The 12,824-nt window shown below is 37.1% G+C and overlaps 1 non-coding gene across 1 annotated transcript; it reads right to left on the bottom strand.

The window, feature by feature from the left end:
* Positions 1-570: 570 nt before the first annotated feature.
* LOC149012250 (small nucleolar RNA R71) lies at positions 571-677 on the bottom strand. The gene has a single exon (XR_016174214.1). It is a non-coding gene; the product is annotated as a small nucleolar RNA R71 (small nucleolar RNA).
* Positions 678-12,824: the final 12,147 nt, after the last annotated feature.

Consider the following 12,824-nt stretch of genomic DNA (forward strand, 5'->3'; position numbering starts at 1 on the left):
CTATTTTCCTTTTTGTTTTTGTTATTTTCTTTCTTTTATTCTTTAGTTAATTTATTTTTATAAAAATTTAAAAAAAAAAAAAAATCCTTTCTTAGGGAGCCATTAATTGCATTAGGGAGTTAGTACATGTGTGTCTGGACTCGTGATTCTACAAATAGAATTGTCCGAGTGTCTAACTTGACCATGGAAGGTCTACCTCCACCACCTCCACCTAAGAGTCTTAGGGATAGATTTTATCCTACCCGATCTGCACAACCTTCTTGTATACGTTTACTTGAAGTGAGGGGTAATAATTTTGAGCTCAAATCTCATTATTTATCTATGTTACCCCAATTTCATGGGTTACCTGATCAAGATGCATACTTGTTCCTTAGGGAGTTTGAGGAGGTTTGTGTCCTTATGAAGGTACAACATCTCACTGATGATGCTGTAAGACTACGATTCATTACATTTGCATTAAAAGACCAAGCCAAAAAGTGGCTTTATAGCTTACCTAGGGATAGCATTATCACATGGGAACAATTTACTGTTTTATTCTTGAAGAAATTCTTTCCTTTCTCTAAGACGAACAAAATAAGAAATGATATTCTTCAATTTCGTCAGAAACCCAATGAGTCCTTTGCTAAGGTAATGGAGAGGTTTCAAAGCCTTCTCCAAGAATGCCCTCACCATGGTATAGAATTGTGGCATTTATGCCAAATAATTTATGAGGGTATCGATTATCAAAGCAAGCAACTTTTAGAATCTATGTGCCCCACAGGATTTACATCATTCACTGATGATTCCGAAGCTTGGGAATTTCTTTTAGACCTAGCAGATAAAACTAGAGAATGGGAGTCAACCCAAGAATCTGAAAGGACTAGTAGGGGATATTTTGTTGATAGCCAAGTCCATAAGGAAGTACAAATAGATAACATTTTAAAAAAGTTAGAGACTTTGGTAGTTAAAGCTGCACCACCAAGTCAAGCACATTTTATTGACAAATCTATTGCTATGTGTGCATGGTGTCGGTCTCTCCTACACATGTAATTGAGGAATGTCCTAGCTATTCTGGAGACCAACATGAGAATGTCAGTGCAATGTTTCCAAACCCGTACGGTAACACGTACAATCCTGGGTGGAAGAATCATCCTAACTTTTCATGGTCTCAAGGGCAAAACCAAAATGGATTAAGTAATTATTCCACACAAAATCAATTTGGTGCCCCTCAAAAACAAAATGCCCAATTTTCTTATAATCCAAATGTCCAGTTCCCTCAAGCCCCAAATTTCCAGAATGCCAATTTAACTAGGCCCGTCAATCCACCTATTGTGCCTTATATGCCTCACATTGCACAAAATCAATCATCACCAGGTTTCAACAGAGGTAACAATCCAGAGTTTTCTCGTCTCTCTTCCTTAGAGAAGAATATGGAAGTACTTTCCAGTACCTTCATGACTTCTATGCATAATATGGAAAAACAAATTTCCACTCTTGCAAGTGCTTTGTCTGAGCGAGAAAAAGGTAAAATGCCTAGCCAACCTGAGTTAAATCCTAGGATTCAGATTCATCAAAGACCACCAAATCAAGTCAACCAAGTTGAATCCTCCCATTCTTCTTTAGCTTCAATTAATTACTCGTATCGCCATTGAGAAGTGGGAAAGGGTATTTAACAGGTGAGTCACATATTAATGAAAAGAGCGAGATCAGTGACCACTGTGATGAGGAGAATGTTCAAGTATCTCCTAATGAGAGTTTGTCTAAGAAACCCATAGAAGTTGAGGATGAGCCAGTTGCTTTAGCAGTACCTAAGTTTGGAGAACCACTATCAAAAACTATGAGAAAAGAGCAAATTTCAAATGAGAGTCTTTATGTTCCTAAGGCCCCTTATCCTAGTCGTCTAGTTAATAAGAAGAAGACTGCAACTATGGAGAAAATTTTTGATGTCTTCAAAAAGGTAGAAGTGAATATCCCTCTTTTGGATGTCATATCTCAGATCCCCGCCTATGCAAAAGTGTTGAAAGATTTATGCACTCATAAAAGAATCACTAGCATTCCCAAAAAGGCGTTCTTGGCAGGTAACATTAGTTCCATAATTACTCAACCTGTAGCAGCCAAGTATAAGGATCCAGGGAGCCCCACCATAGCTTGTGTCATAGGCAATACACACATTGAACATGCTTTACTTGATCTTGGTGCAAGTGTGAATCTTTTGCCTTACCATGTTTATAAGCAACTAGGATTGGGAGAATTGAAAGCAACTAAAACTACTCTTCAGTTGGCGAGATAGGTCGGTTAAGATTCCTAAAGGGATGGTTGAAGATGTTTTACTTGAAAGTGGGAGAATTTATATTTCCAGTTGATTTCATTGTGCTAGATACTAAACCTTTTTCAATCAAAGATGAAATCCCAATAATTCTAGGAAGACCATTTTTGGCTACCAGTAATGCATTAATCAATTGTCGAAATGGCCTCTTACGATTATCTTTTGGAAATCAAACTGTAGAGTTTAATATGTTCGGGATAGGGAAACAACCACAAATAGAAGAAGAGATCAATATGCTTGAGGAATCTTTTGATTTTCCTAATGACGTGATTACCAACTTTGAGATTGATTTTGATTCTAAATTTCAAGAATGTATGGATATGTTGGATGATGATAGTGAAACTTTCTTTTCTGAAGTCTTAAATTTTCACACACCTTTGGAGCCTATTAATCCTCTATCCATCTCCATCTCCATTCCCAAGCCATCAATAATTGAACCCCCCAAGCTAGAATTGAAAGAGTTGCCTTCTAATTTAAAGTATGCTTTCCTGAGACAAGATAATCATCTTCCTGTTATTGTTGTCTCTGATTTAACTTCTGACAAAGCAGAAGAGTTGATCACACCGTTGAATGATAATAGAGAAGCATTGGGTTGGTTTGTCACTCATATCAAAGGTCTAAGCTCTTCCATTGAACAACATCATATTCATCTTATGAAAGATGCAAAACCTTCAAGAGAACCTCAACGTATGATGAGAATTTTTTTTAACATTGTGAATGTTTTTCTTGAGATCTTTAGAGATGATTTTTCGATTCACGGTTTTTCTTATTTGGAGTGCCTTCCCCATCATACATTGATATTGAAGATAAGACTAAAGCTTCCCATGATAAGCACATATTGACTGAAAGGTATACCCCTCATTTGTCTTCTTTGTTTAGCATACATGCATTGAGGACATTGCATTACTTAAGTGTGGGGGGGTATAGCTGCGTTGTAGATTTTAACTTTGACTTTTGGTTATTATACATATTCTTTCAATTGCTATGATGTGTGAAATGAGAGTGATTTTGGTACCCATCATGAACACATAAAAACCCTGTTGAGAGGAAGGTAACTTGTATATATGTTGAGATGAGACTTTCCTTAGAAAAATAAAAGGCCCTTAACTTAAGGCGTCGAACCATCTATGAGTTTTGTGGGTCCTTGTTTCTTTGGCTAGAAGTTGAGATCAATTTTGTGTAGGGCATGACAAAAGAAGAAAAAAGAAGAAGAAGAAGAAAAAAAAAAAAAAAAGAAAAAAAAAAGAGTAGAAAGTAAAAGTTGAATTCCTTGGAACTAGACAGGGCACTCCGACTCAGGAATCGAGGTGACTTGATCGAAACTCTTAGGAAGGAGATTATTGAAAAGAACTCTCGCATCACTGTCTATGTGGGCATATGCAAAGCAAAGCTACAAAGTAACTTGGGTTTCTGGTGTCTGCTCCACCATGTCATTCAAGCCAACCGTAGTGGAGTAATGTAGAGTTCACTACTCAAAAGAAAAAAAAAGAGAAATAAATACAAGTGTCATCAATGCCTTGGTAAAATTGTTTGGTCAAAAATACTTCAAAACCTTAGTCATTGGTTCCCTTACTTTATGAGTGGTTTTGCTTAAAGGGGAGGTGTACTTGAAAGATATAAGGTGAGTCTTTGATTAAGATATATGCTAAGTCTCAAGAATCAATATGGGGTAATAAAGTTCAAGTGTGGGGGATCTTAAATCAATGGTGAGAAAAATTGTCATAGCTATTGATCCTGTATAAGTACTTACCAATTGTTAGAGTTGGAATTTGCAATGTTTTATTTTGAGCTAAAATTGGAATTTTGGATGTACATTCACTGCAAACATCCACGAGACAAAACTCGTCCTCTAGGGGTAACCTAGTGGTTTAAAGGCCTGTTGCACATGCTAAGTGTAACCGTGATTCCTACGAAAGTGAGTTAAGATTTATTTTGTTGCACTAGTTTCTTACCTGCATTTGTATTTTTCTTTAATTTTTGCTTGAGGACAAGCTTAGTCTAAGTGTGGGGGAATCTGATGAACACATTTATGTGTGAAATCTTAAGGCATAAAGCATGCATTTTATACACTTAGAATGGAGTTACCTTGGGTTTTATGTTGTTTTTGCAGATTTTAGGACTTTTCAAGATTTAAGCAAATATTTGGAATTTTGGGCTTGAATCATGCTATTTTACTCGTCAAGAAGTCCATTCAAATTCTCAAATGCGAAAATGGGCCTGATCTGGAGCATGATGGGCTAGAGATGTGTGATTACGGGCCAACTCCGAAATATTGAAGAGATAAAGAAGGCAAATTTGATCTACGGCTGAGATTTTAAATCAAATCTACAGAGATATTATTGAGAGAGTCCAGATGGAAAAGAGTCATTGCATACCTCAATATCTTATTTTCTATTTAGGATTTGATTAAAGAAAGAAAAAGAGGAAAAAGAATTATATTCAGATAAGGATGAAGCAAAAATCCCGTTTTTGAATGCCTCAGTCCAGTTTCGATCAAACCCTTCATCGAATGGTCATACGATGTCCGATCGTGCTGATTTTTGGAGGAGAGCTTCAAGACTACTTAAACCTCAAATCCAACGGTGGGATTATGCATCTGATCTCTCTAAGTCGGCGCGATTAGTACGTCAAAACCCTAATTGGATGAGTCAATAGAAACCCTGAGTTTTATTCAAATTCAGCCGTGCTTCATATCTCATGTAAACTCTATAAAAGGAGAGCCTACTCCATCAAAGGAAAACGTGTCTTAGAGCTTAGTAGAAGCATTCTTTCTTCTCTCTTCAGTTTATTTATGTTTTCTCTAGTTTTCTTTGCTTGCATTAGTGAGATTTAAATTTCTAGATTCAATGTTTAGGTTTAATCTTTGTAATGCAATTCAAGTTCACGCTTCAAGTTCAAGATTCAATTTTTTTAGATTCGTTTTTCTCTGGGTCTAACAATTGCAGATTTAGATCATTCTAGATCTAGATCTGGTTGTTAGGGTTGGTTGAGATTCGAATCGTTTGTTCAATTCGCAAGTAAGTAACCTTCTTTATTAATCTTCTCTCCTCCCTCCATTCCCGCTTCTATCTACCCCTCTATATTCTTAATTTAGGATTTACTTTCAGCATTATCATTATTTATTGTTCTCGCCTATTCATTCATAATCTCGGACCACATAACCGGAGCAAGCCTACAATCGTGCCTCCGCTTCCGGTGACGGGTGGTGTTGCATCCGCATTTTAGTTATTTCCTTTTCCTTTTATTGCTTTGTTTATTGCTTTGTTATTTACTTTCTGTTATTTACTTTTCGTTATTTACTTTCGCCTATTCATTCATAATCTCGGACCACATAACCGGAGCAAGCCTACAGTCGTGCCTCTGCTTCTGGTGACGGGTGGTGTTGCATCTGCATTTTCCTGTCTTTTATTTATGCATTGATTGTGTTTAATTTATTGTTCGTTTCAATTCGATTGCATTAGATATATAGATTAGGATCGTTTAGTTTAGTTAATTAGTTAACAAAAAAATTGAATCATTCCACTCTCGCATTACTATTAAGAAGTTCAAATTCTAAGTGGCATATCTCCCTGAGATCGACCAAACCACACCAACACCCCACCCCACACATTATTTTAAAATAAAAAACCCCCCCCCCCCCCCCCCCTCTTTTCCCCCAACCCCAAAAAAATTCCCCCCAAAAAAAAAAGTAAAAAATTTTTAAACCCAACAACCCAAGAGAAATAATTATCACAAATTAGAGCCAATTTGGGTTTCAAAGGATATTCTAAAATCTTCCCACGAAAACCCAAATCTGAAAACTAGGTTAAAAAGGATAGTTCTTAACCTCACTAGTGAATGGTCTCTAATTCGCCACCAATTCGAAGTCTATAACGAAACAAAACTTTGGGAAAATCTAATTAGCATCAAAAGGATCCCACAGGTACCTTCAATTTTATTAAATTTGACCCATCTCAAAAAGTCCTAAATTTGGCTCTCATAAATCACCCGTGGGTGACCTAGAGAGTCAAAATGCGTCAACCTTTGCATGAGATCTTACCATTACTCCCATACTCAAGGGAAACATTAATATAAGAAAAGATAAGCATCTATGATACCTATCATTATTTCCTTTCATAGATCCTCAAAAGAAGAGAAGAGAAATTACTCCCATAAACTAGGAAGGGACATTAATACAAGAAAGGAAAGCATCCAAGTTACCCAACAACCTTCCATTTCAAGATCTCCATGAAAAAAGAGAAGATAAACTCTCACCAACTATGATTAAAGAGAAGGGTTAAAGAAAACTAACATTTCCTAGTGATTTTGCGAAGATTCGGATCATAAAAACCTTCGGAAGGATGGAAATCGCTCATTTTTTCGTTTCTCCTTTTCTCCAAAGCCTCCGCCTCTTTCTAGCCTCCAAAATGCATTTATGGATGAGATAAAACATAAATAGGGTTTAAAAAAAATCCAAAAATCCAATTTTGCCCCTAAATAGAAAATGTGGTGGGGGTTAGTTCACCCAAACGGCCCAAACTTTTGATCCATGGTTGGACCCCCAAACGAACTCCGATTTTGATGATTTTTGGCTCGTTGGAAAGGTCTTTCGACGATTTCAATTTGATACCTTATTCGTGTCAATCGGATTCTCCATCGTTGACCTATAGACATTTCAAGATCACCCTTTTTACACTATCGTGACTAATCTTCTCTCTTCACTTAAATTCTATGAGAGTTTTTGAGTCATTACAATGTCATCCACCAACATTGGTTCCATTTCCAATCCTTTGGGCTTGACTTGAATGGTCCATGATTGTCATTGAATCAAGGCCCAGGTTCTCGGTCTTAAAACCATGGGTTAAAGGGGTAGAAATCTTGGGGATTTCACAAGGGATGCTTAAGAACAGTATAAGAACACTACTAATCAAGGAATTAACACAATCTAAAGGTCTAAATAGAAAGCCCCAAATTGGACTACTAAGTTCTATAGACAACAATCATAGCATGGATTGAAATCAATTGCATTTGCATTGGAAGGGCATGAATTAGCTAGGGGAACTTATAGGAATTGGATTAGGATCATATGCTAGCATTAAATATAGACATAGCACATTATATACCTCAATTTAGGACAAGAATGTATGAAGTTAAAAAGAAAATCAAGGAATACATATGCAAGGCTTGAAATGAGAGCATAGCATCAATGGATATGAGAGAGGATCATAGGTTAAGCAAGAGTGAACACTTGGAGTGATGGTTGCAAGGTTGCAGCATCAACTCCAAGGTTCCAATAGCAAAAAAATGAATAAAAAAGAATAGAATAGAGAGTGAGAGTGATGAATCATACTTTGTAATTGGTGATGGAGACAAAGAACAATGATTGACAATGATTTGGGTGGAATCTTCTTTACCAATGCCAAGGAGGAGCTTTGGGGAACCTTCTCCACGTTCTCAGGTGTAGTAATGATTAGAATAGGGCTCAAAACACGAGGATAACATAAATAGGATATGGAATATTCCAAAGAATCATCAACTTCAAGTGTGGGAAACTTTGGTCGATGCTCTTGGTCGATGGCATCGACCAAGGAGTATCGACCAAGGAGGATCGACCAAGACAGTTCAGCAGAAAAATCCAGAATTAGTTCAGCAACTTCGGACAGGGAATCAGAGAGCTATATAGGGTCAAATTGAGTGGGGTTTTCTTCTACAAGTCAATCAAGAAGTCTAGTTTCAGGAAATACCTTCGGATTATGCACGGGAGTCCATTAGGTATTTCAACTAATTCATTCTTCTCCAATGCGCAGATTCTCACTAATCACCGACAATGTACTCAATAAGGGGTATCATCGTCGATGTCCATGGGCTCGGACTCCGACTCAAAATTATCAATCAAAAGGGTCCACAAGTCTCTTCTACCACCGCTTCGGATCTTTGGATCTTCGGACCTATAAACAACAATGGATCCGGGTCAGGGTCAGGGTTAGGATAGGGCAGGATTTTACAGCTTGGGTCATTAACCTTCAAGAGGATAGCTATTACATATAATTTAAATATAATGTTGTACTTCATCCCTAGCCGTGAGGGGTTTTGAACTTTGATATTGTAGGAATAGAGTAACTTTTAATATGCGATAAAAAGGGGGGGGGGAAAGAAAATAGTTGCCACCTCATCAAATAAGAATAGGTATATTAAATAAGGTTATTTTAAATTTTCTAACCTCATCTAACTAGACAATTGCAATACAATAATTTAAAGGAAACAATTACAGCTTTTCCCTTTGGCTTTTCAATTTGTATCAATTGAAAGGAGACCATAAAATAATTCAAATAACATGAGAGAATGTCTTGGATGAGCCTGGATGTGTATTTGGAAAAGCCTCATTCCTTGGTTGGGAATGCTTAATCATGCTAGATCTTCAAATGTTTTGAAATGCTTAATCATACTAGATCTTCGAATGTCATGTTGAGAATATCCTTTTGTTTGTTACAGTTATCTTTTATTCTTTGGATCTTTTTATTTTTTTGTTACAATTCTTTGGATCTTTTAATTGTGAGAACGAGACTAAAAGTGACTTTTTAATGCAGGATTAAAGAATATCTCTTTCTATAATCAAGATGAGGTGATGAGATGATGTTTTTCCCTTTTTTTAATTTTTTAAAAGAACTTATCAGTTGTCAGTCGTACTTTTTGTGAAAAAAAAAACTTTCCAATGGAATAGCATATTTTTGGTATCTATACTTTGGGGGAACTGGCTTTACATGTTATATAAAAGCCATGTTAGATTATATTAGTATTCTACCATTACAAGCACCCTTATCTCAAATAATAAATTTTCTTTAAAGATAAATAAGGTTAATTTTATGCTCAATTGGAAAAAGAAAAGAAGTAAAATCCCTATAAAGCAACATTGTTTCTTTGTCTATGTAACGATGAGTTTAGCTTCATTACTATCAAGGAGTCCTAATCTACAAATCTGGATTTTACGTAGGTTGATATATCTCACTTCTAAAGTGTTGCTACATTCTATGTGTTCTCTAGATCAAGGCCAAGTTCCTACGATAGTAGATTTCTAGTCCTCAACTTGTGTTATGAACATAGTCTTAGTGCATGATACCCAAACAATTTTGTCAATATGAAAACTAGTTTGATTTGATACTGATGGATATCGATGGTATTGAATGGATTTCCCCTTAATATCTTTTAGAAAGAGATTTTTTTTTTTTTTTTTTTTTTTTTTGGCTTACTTAGCACTTCTCCTGTTTTCTATACCATGCAATTCATATAGTATCAATCTACAATTAATATTGACAAGAGGCACCAAAAAAATAAATAATAATAAAAAATAGAAGAAGACAAGATGCAAAATCAAAACAAGCAATATGATATGGATACCCATACCTACAACTAAAACCATGGTGGGATCAATAAGAGCATGGCTTGAAGCAGTGAAGCATAATGAGGTATGGGATAAGGTTGGTCAAGTTGCCACTTTATCACGGGCCCCACTATTGAGAAAATGGGTTTGCAGATGCAATTTGACCCACATGATTATGGACGAATCATGAGTAAAGACATATAGCACCGAACTACAAAATGGATCTACCATAATCTGTTTTATAGTGTCTGGTTTTGTTCCCTTGAAGGTAGTGTATAGTGTATGACACCCCCGATCATATATTCAGGGAGAATCTCACCTTGTTAACTTTAGATAATATCTATTGAAATGTGGTGATCCCAACTTGTTCATAGTATTTTTTATTTTAAAATTGTAATGGTCATTACGGTTCAAGCCACTAAACTGGAATGGACCATTTGAATCAAGCCAATGACTCAGGCCTCGTTCAAGATGGTTTAATTGATGCTTCTCAGATGAGGCACTTCTCGAAAGAGATATTTGCTGAAAAGCTGAGAAGTAGGCATAGTAGCGACATACAACTGTCACCATGAGACTTCTTGACAAAAGTAGCGCTGATAAGAGATTCAACATATCTTTATCCAGATGCCAATCACAACATTAAATTCAGCATTAAATGCACTGAGAATATTATTTTTTTTGGTAGGAAATGCATTGAGAATAATTAAATGCTCACTGTTGACAAAGAAACTTCTCATTCATCCAAGACCAGCCTCGAGTACCATCTGCGCCTTTTGTCTCCCTAACTGTGGTTGGTGTCACATCAAGATCAACTTGATGGTGGCTACTTGATTTACCAACGTAATCCCTAGCAGTCCTGAAGATCACGTAGTCTAGCTTGCTGAGCAAGCATCTCCAAGAAGTCATCTCCACCCTTCATCCCTCTAGATGGGTATCATAGGGTTATGGAGCGTCCACTATCATTTGAGGTATTGACTAGTTATACATATCATCATTACGCATGAACAACGGTAAGACTTGAATACTCTAGCCTTATTCTCCTGCAATTACTCTCGAAGAACATTATCTTCTTCATCTCCTTGAGCATTTATTCCTCAAGGGAGAGACTATGATTTTCTTACCTGGACTGACTTAATCATTGGAGGTGGCTTTCTGTCCTTAGAGGCGGTCCACTCTCACCCTTGTTTTGGCCTCAGAAACCATATCCGGACCATGAAGGAACCAAGGAGCCTCCAACATATTTTCATTACAACATTTGGCACCATCTATGAGAAACGCTAACAAAAAGTCCTGTAGCTTTTCCTCTATTTGAATACTTCACTAACTGTGAAAGATAGCTGGAGGAAACTCATGAGATCATGGTTCTAAGTCTTAGAAAAACCCTCGAGTCAAGAAGAAGGGGACTAGCCGAAGGAGGGGAACCTCAAAAGATACACAAACTTTTGTGGAACATGAGCGTCAACAAACTTGAGTTACCTGCTGAGCTCCCTCCTTAGGGAGTCACTCCCACTTCCACCCTAGATCCTGTACAGTGGGTGGATTTGCACCAAAAAGTGCTCGAGATAGTGGGTTCCTTCCACTCAATGGTGAACAAATGGAGTTAGCTCCTACTTCTTTTGTTCCCACTATTGTTTTGCCTGGAACAAGGAATCCTTCCCCGGTCGATCTCAATGACAAGGCCCAGGGAGATGAAACAAATATGATTCAAGCTCAATAGGAAAAACGTAAAGGCAAAGACAAGGCCAAAGTGGAGGAAGGCAGATACAGATCTGTCTTCGACAGATTGGGAGCCCATGCAAACAGACACTCCTTTCCTGGAGCTATTGCAAACCAACCTCAGGCTTCAAAACCTAGAAGGACGTTGAAGGAGTGTGTGGCTGAGTCTAAGGGACCACTACTGGATGACAGAGTCTCTAAGGCTTCAACATCTGTTCGTGACGAAAGCTTGTACTGTCAAGTTCAGGACATAAACAAACGTCTCTTTCAACTAGACAAAAAGGTCCTTGATGAAGTTCAACGGGTGTTGAGCCAGGATCCTTTCGTGCTAGAGATCATGGCAGCACATTTGCCAGAGATGTGGATGGCACACCAGAGACGTCCCATCCTCCAGATTTGGGGTACCATCCTCCAGCAACAATAGGATCTTTGGGAGGTAGCTTGGAGACTTGGAAGACTAGGGCCTTGGTTGTTAAACCTGCCCCAGATACATTGGAAATAACATCCTTTAATAAGAAGAATGATTAAAACAGAACTAACTATCATGCCGCACAGTAGGGCTTAGGTGTCATGGGCCCCACCTAACCTTAATAAATGAGGGCATGACAAGTGCAATGCATGAATCCATAAGTTAATTTAAAAAAGAATAGAAGTGGGATTGATTTTCTTTTTAGTGAAACCTATTTTGTTGTGAGCATCCCATAAGTAATAATAGGTAAATACAACGAGAAAGAACCATTTTTTTCTCCTTTAGGGAAGAGAACGGCCGGTGAAAAGCTGAAGTGCAAAAGTGCAATGCCAAATACACGAGGAACGAGTAAATCTAAGTCCTAGTGGTCCCACCCTCCAGTTGTGAGTTATGTGGGTATAAATGAAACAATATACGATTCGTATGCGTTTGGTAACATTTCTGTTCTGAGAAACCAGTTCTTATGCAAAACCGTTTTTTAATATTTCTGTGCTAAAAAACTGTTCTTTGCATTTGATAAATCCGTTCTGAAAATATTTTTAAAACACTAATAGAATATGTTGGTGTGTGTGTTTTTTTTTTTTTTGGGTTGAAAAATAAGTTGGTGTTTGATAAACTTGTTCTAAGGCTTCAATTTGAACCAATTTTATCACTTCCGTATTTGTTCTTTTGTAAAGATGTTCTGCAAAAGCATTCTTTATAACACTTTTCTGACCGGTCCGTTCTTAAAGAACAGAAGAATGAACCGTTTTATCAAACGTCTCTAACCCGTTCTTCCGTTCCCAAAGAACAAAAGAACGCCAAAAACGTATTTTAAAAACAAACGCACCCTTCCTTTTCATCCTAGTTATAGCAGAAGAGGCAAAAGCCAATTGATTTAGTAGACCAAGATGATATAATGGCTTCGACATATATACCTAAATTCAAAAGACTCTAGAAGAGGATGTTATATTGAAGTAATATTTTAATCATCAAAT

This window comes from Hakea prostrata, chromosome 6 (assembly GCF_041222555.1).
Source record: "Hakea prostrata isolate BN-2017 chromosome 6, UWA_Hpros_2, whole genome shotgun sequence".
NCBI lineage: Eukaryota > Viridiplantae > Streptophyta > Magnoliopsida > Proteales > Proteaceae > Hakea > Hakea prostrata.